Source organism: Diadema antillarum, unplaced genomic scaffold (genome assembly GCF_040938485.1).
Source record: "Diadema antillarum isolate AM-2024a unplaced genomic scaffold, OU_Dant_1.0 scf00000008, whole genome shotgun sequence".
Lineage (NCBI taxonomy): Eukaryota > Metazoa > Echinodermata > Echinoidea > Diadematoida > Diadematidae > Diadema > Diadema antillarum.
In genome coordinates, this window is record NW_027270897.1 from 2,042,916 (window position 1) to 2,049,716 (window position 6,801).

At 35.5% G+C, this 6,801-nt stretch overlaps 1 long non-coding RNA gene across 1 annotated transcript; it reads right to left on the reverse strand.

Annotated features, from left to right (window-relative positions):
* Positions 1 to 296: 296 nt before the first annotated feature.
* Positions 297 to 5,481, reverse strand: LOC139717841 (uncharacterized). The gene is made up of 5 exons (XR_011710005.1): positions 5,424 to 5,481; positions 3,333 to 3,516; positions 2,516 to 2,628; positions 1,225 to 1,352; positions 297 to 410 (listed from the first exon to the last, which is right to left on the reverse strand). It is a non-coding gene; the product is annotated as an uncharacterized lncRNA (long non-coding RNA).
* Between the last annotated feature and the right edge of the window lie 1,320 nt (positions 5,482 to 6,801).

The following is a 6,801-nucleotide window of genomic DNA, read 5'->3' on the forward strand; positions in this document are numbered from 1 at the left end:
ACAGTCCAGATGTTGTTAGGTTCTGTAATATTACTCATGTCATTTGCAGCAAGTGCATGAAATTTGAAAATTTATCATGTGTGTAGGTCTAGCAACAATAGACCTATTCTTATTTTCCAAATGATGTCCTGAAAGACATAATATTCACACTCCATTTTAGGAATTTTTGTTGTGCTAGAAGCTTTTGTCATAAGGATCTATTACAAAATCACCATGAAATTCGCATTCATGACTTTCATCACAGTGCTGCAGGTACACATCAGATCCTCACATCTAATGCAGCCACCCTTCCCCCCCCCCCCAATATTGTATATTAAATTTTGAAGGATTGAATCCACAGCGGTCAAAACCAACATATGTTATATTCAACCTGTCTGCATCATCTTTGGCAAGCTCCATGCCTTGAGAATCTATATGAAAGAAAAAAGAAAGAAAGGACAAAAGAAATAGAATATGGAAAAAATAAACAATACTGGTTACATACTGAAATTTTGCGACATGCAAATCACATCCCCTCTCCCTGACATTATACAGAGTGGTAACATGTGGGTGTACAGTTGAATGAATACACACACGACTACCACACATATCATTACACAGAGCTGCTTGTCAGCAATTTTATATACAATACATGTATATTAGCGACAGTTTAACAGCATCAAGGGCAAAAAAAAAAAAAAAAAAAATCGTCTGGGTTGTCATACACAAGAATTAGTGTATCAGATTCTTCCTGATAACAAAAAAGGTGTGACACAGACTCAAAATGAAAATGTGCCTGTGACTTAAATCACTCATCTGACATAATGTTATTCATTCATGTCCGTTAAGACTTATTTGACTTTTTTAGAAAGGATCGCAAATCATATCAGGCAAGCTGGGAGTTCAAAAATAAACAGAAAGATGAATTAATGGGTTATGCAACAAGTCAGCTGCATTGCCATGTCAGTGCATTAATCAACTATTGTGGCTGATATAGACATAAACATTGAATCAACTCCCAACTGGGGTATATAAATGCACTAATTTCTTAATTTCTCGTGTGGAACAGTTCATACAGAGGTGACATTGTTTGTCCGACAAGTCTACAATAATTGCTAAAATAAGAAAGACCAAATTACCTGTAACTGATATGTCATCAACAGAGGTTGCCTTTTTTCGACTGTTATTCAAGTTGTTTATTTTGTAAAATCTTTATACTTTCAGGTTTAATTTGAGAAAGCATACCTGTGTTCTGTCGTAGATAAGATGCTGCTATACAGTTCGTAGTCCAATTGCAGTCTGACTCTGACCTGGGTGAAGTTAAGCTGCAGCTGTCTGTCCCAAGGCTTGGTGAGGTTCAGCTCTCTTCAGGCCTTTGGGTTTGCAAATATAAGAACAGTTAAATGCCATACAAACAGAAACATCGGATGCACAAATGGGATATTTGTAAAATGTTTAAGATGAGTGTACATCTTTATTATAACAAGCAATAACAACAAAATGTTCATTAATTATTATCAATTTTGTCAGATATATTATGTGAACAACAAGTTGTAATTGCCAGTTTTCAAAGTTTGAATCACTATGTAATGAGCCCCTGTTAGGAAATTGTAAGAATTTTTAGTAATAAATGAGAGGGGAAATTAATAACAAGCATTCACTTTATTCAGTTGGCAGCAGAATTATTCAACCCCATTGCATTATGGACACTATGGCAAATGAAATAACATTACAATTACTAAATCATATACAAGTGGTGAACAGATAGTTTATGACAAATGCTTACCTGATCAATAGTCTTTGATTTGCATAAAGTTAGAAACTTTGATCATTCATGCATGAAGAGATAAGGTCCTGTGAGCACATTGTGGTCATTTCAGACCTTTCTGTGATCACTGAAGTGTGACGTGTTATGGTCTGATGATAACAATTAATTTCTTTTGTTTTTATGGAATTTTTGTAGTATCTTGCCATTCTATACACAACTCTCAGCATTTCAATGGGTTATATTCATTTTGACATGACTTAAACTTTGAATTATTGATATCATGGCTAAACCTCTGTACAAACTCTATGGTGGCAACTTTCACTAGAAATTAGTTCATTTAGATATTTTTGTGCAATGAAAACTGCCAACTGAAATATTACGAATCCTACATCAAATTCCATCATATTGTGTCACCTATCAAAACATTGAGTGAACAAACCATATTCAACGAAGTATTTCAGTGATCACTCAAAGGACTAAAAATGACCATAAATGTGATCACTGGACCATATCTCTTTATCCATGAATGATTAAAGTTTGTAACTATATGCAAATCAAAGGCTATTGATCTGTTATTTACTTGTAGCAAACTATCTGATCATCACTTGTATGATTTAGAAATATTCTCAGTTATAATGTAATTCATTATGCCAGAGTGTCCAAAATGCAAGAGAGGGGTTGAATAATTTTGCAGCCAACTGTAGATGATAAAGATAACATATGATTTCTCAACTTGCTTCAATGGCTAAAAATAATTATTTAACATACCAAATGAAGATGGTGGAATATCCATGACACTGTCACTTGACTTTTCCATTTGCATCTTGCCCCCAGTCCTTAACTCTGAACTGGATGAAGTTCACCTGTTGTCTGGTCCTTGGCTGTTTGGAGTTTATTCAATATACAAGAACAGTTAATATCTTACAAACAAGAGTGCAGGACATGGGACATTAGAAAGTATGTTAGAGATGGGTGCTTAGCCGTTGCTATAACAGGCTATAGCAATCAAATTGTAAAGCCCTACCATTGATTTTGAAAGACTGAATTCACTAGTATCTACTGATAAGCTGTAAATAGGACTTTTCACAGTTTAAAATGATAAGCTATGTCGAATATTCTTGTTTCAAACATTGCAAGAACATGAGGTTGTTTTGATACTAGAAAAGGGAGAGGGTAATATTAAACAATCATAGTAGGACCTACATGATTAAGATAACGTGACTGCTAAAGTTTGTTCCAGGAGCTTGATACATGTAGACATGCAGGTACCCCTCCCCCTTTCCATGAATTATCTCTTTCCAATTGGATCAGTATGTCATATTCTACAGATAGTGAAATAAATAAAAAATGCACAGAACAGTTGTTTCTAGAAGGGTCACTATTCATTGGATAAGAATGTGTGTTTTCAATTACCAGGTTGGACAGTACAGCAAACATCGTTTCAATATTTCCTGTCTAACACTATTCAACTAAAAATCCAGAGACAATTTGATGTCCAAATGAAAATAATGTTGCAATTGTAGTATTTGAAAATATATTATACAGATATGTTGTCTGCTAAAATAGTATTAGCTAAAATACTTGCATTCTGTTGAAGGTGACAATGCCGGTAGCTAAGTCTCAACAAAGTTCAGTAGCAGTATAGCTGTGGAGAAGATGGAAGTTCAGCAGCTTGGTTCTGTGTTCAGTGAAGTTCAGCAACTGACTCTGGGCTTTGTGAGATGCAGTAGTCTGATTGTAGCAGTCTGACTGATGTTCCATATCTAACACTATAATTGAAAATGTGAATACAAAATAGAAAGTGTGTTTTCCAACTGTTGTTTGATTATACAAGATTTTACACACAATATCTTGAATATGCATGAAATTTGAAATCAGTTCACATGTTTTTGCAGTTTAAATATGTAAAGGACCTTATATTATTATTATTTTTTTTTTTGGGGGGGGGGGATGATTAAAAGACACACTTCTAGTATTTGAGTTGTCTCAATTCAACATGTGCAAGCCTATAGTTTGGGTATTATGACTTGAGGTTCTAGATCTTGTCAATAGGCATCCATGTGGCAAGGTCTACATCTACCTAAGATTTGGTAGGACCAGCTGTACTGTGGTTTCACATTTAGGGTTGGTCGCAGTTACAGCCTGAGATGCAGCCACAGTCTGACTCTGATCATCAACTGTTGTCATGTCATCATGAATTAAATTGCTATTTAAAAGAAGTTGTGTAAGTGGTACTTGCATCGGAGTATGGACCTATAGAATCTACTAATTGCCTTGATAGATAGCACTATTTAGAAGACCCATTAACTTCCTTACTGATGAGTGATAGGCCTACTTATGTTAGTGATAATGTGTTTAATTAGATCTAGGAATACCAAGGCTAAGGGTCTAGTCTGGTTATACCTTTTGGTATACACTGGTTAAGTAGTATCTAGGTCAGTAGGTGCTACTCAGGATCACTATACCTCCGGATTCTAGATCTATAGACATCTGATAGTATAGCAGTAGAATTCTAGAGGTTCCATGCCAATGAATTTAGGTAAACATCATTCTCTATCTTATTGTGACATATGCATTGCGATTACAGTGCTGTATGCACTTAGAATTGTTGAAGATAGCTTTCAAGTCTGAACCAAGATCTGATCAAACCATGGTTTCCAATTTATATTCTGTGTAGACCTGGATCTACGTACTACTACTACGTGTAGGCCCTCCTACTACTACTAGATCTAGTTAGTCTAACCACTGTCTGACTCTCTAGATAGAACCCCGGGGCACTCCCTGTCAGTTGTACACAGTGCTTCGTGTTCGGGCTGGTTGCAGTTATAACCCCTGAAACCCCAGTACGGTACTTTACAAATTTTGGTTGTAGACCTATACTATAGCCTATAGTAACATTAGACAATAACATTAGGACTTGTAAACGTAACAATGACACAGGTAATGTTACACTAGGTCCTACAGCCGGTTCTCCGTAAATGCTAACGCTACTGCTATACAGTTCACGTTAGGACTTAAAAACATTAGGCCTAGGCTAGGCCCATAATTCTGTGGGACAAAATAACCTAGATTTTCTAGACTGAAAAAAAAACAAACAGATCTTTCCTGTCGATTTGACACAAAACGGAAAATTTGTATCACTTCTGAATACTATCCACACAGGCAAAACAGCTAGTGACAGTGTAATTATTTAATGTTATTTGTTAGACACGTCTTCAAAAATATAATAACAATAAAAATTAAAAATAAATGCAAACCAATTCTTATGAAATTTCCGGTTTCTTCTTCGATCCCCTACACTATTCAGGCCTTAAGTTACCTGCAATTCAGCCATACATGAACAAATCGGGCAATTGCTCTCATGAAATATCTGCACGCTAAATATATCATAAAAATCAACCCACAAACATTTCACTATTACTAATTTACCATGCTAATTACTAACGTTTTACCTATTTAGCTCCATAAACTCAGCTGGCTATTTAGTCTTTCAAACAAACGGCGATGTGCCTACGTGGGACTATTGTGATAACGCTACTACCGGTAAGACTAGATCTACATCTAGCTAGCCCTTGGAGAATTGTAGAAGATTCGAACAAAAATATATCCACATAATATAACATTATGAATCCTCATGCATTACTTTTCAATTGCAGACAGCTTTAAACATACTCACTAATTGAAATATGTACTAGTAGCGGTGTATAATGCAACTTGGCCTTTGGGATCTTGCCTCCATCGTAGATTTGTTGCCTCTGCGCTGTATAGTGTGTATACCCTGTGTGTATACGTGCTATGTCTATGTAGCGAGTGCTCACCGTATCTAACACAATAGGGAGATGATATGCTAATGATATGTTAATTAGTATTACCCTCGAACATGATGATTGACATGATTAAAGTCTCTCCTAGCCTAGGAGAGACTTCGTGAAATGGTTTTCACTTCTCCGTGAAAGTCTCTCCTAGCTTAGGAGCGGCTTGGCCATTCTAAGATTTATGTGATAGCTTTTATGTGATAGCTTCATGAAACGGACCCCAGGGTTAATTAAATAATGTGGAAACAATTTAAGCAACTGAAGATTGTTGTTGCGAGAATATTGTCTTATTCTATTAGCTTCTGGGATATCAAGTTCAACTGATTTAAGACATTGCCACATGATTGCTTTTTGTTTGTTCTGATTATCTATATAAGTATTGATATGCTTATTACAGGTTGTTTGCATAGAGACAGTTTGTCTCTTTAGATGAATCCTTTGCTTTTGACCCAAGGAACATCCATCCCAGGTTCAAACTTTGTACTACGAGATCCAGTGCTTAATAAATTAGAAATTCTTTCCAAAATGCAGATTTTTGCATACTAACTTGCATAATTATGCAAATGTTACGTTTATTTACATAGGTATGAAATAAAATTTTGCAGGAATGTTTCCACATACTATATAGAATACTTCTATCAAATCAGTTATTTCTGCTGAATGCACATATATTTTAAAATAATTTTTATATTTTGGCATAAATTATGCAAATTAAGACTTATTTGCATAGATACAGATTGTCTCTTTAGATGAAAATGTTTCATTTGCCCTATGAAACGTCTATGCCAAGTAGGATGCTTGTACTAAAAAAAAGCAGCGTTTTCCCCCTTAGCAAGTCTACTATTTTCTGTAGCTGCACTGAGTTCCATTAGCACGTGTTTATGAGGTTTATCGGAACGTCTGCATGATTTGACGAGTTGTGCATCATTCTAAAGCTGACAATCGCCTCTCTCGGAATTTGACCTTAACTAAAACATAGTATATACCGTTATGAAATAGTGACATTACTACTTCCACGTCACCACCATACAAGGTTGTGACGTGGAACCGAAAATGGCGAATGGCTATGTATATTGCAATTCATGTCGCTGCACACATTTTCTCCTCATTGGTTTGAGAGAAAATGAAAGGGGTTTATAAAATTGAAAACATGTATATTACTTACTGATAAGCATCAGCAAACTTCGAAACATCGGGGGTTTTATTTGACCACTTGATCAGATTTTATTTCATCTGACA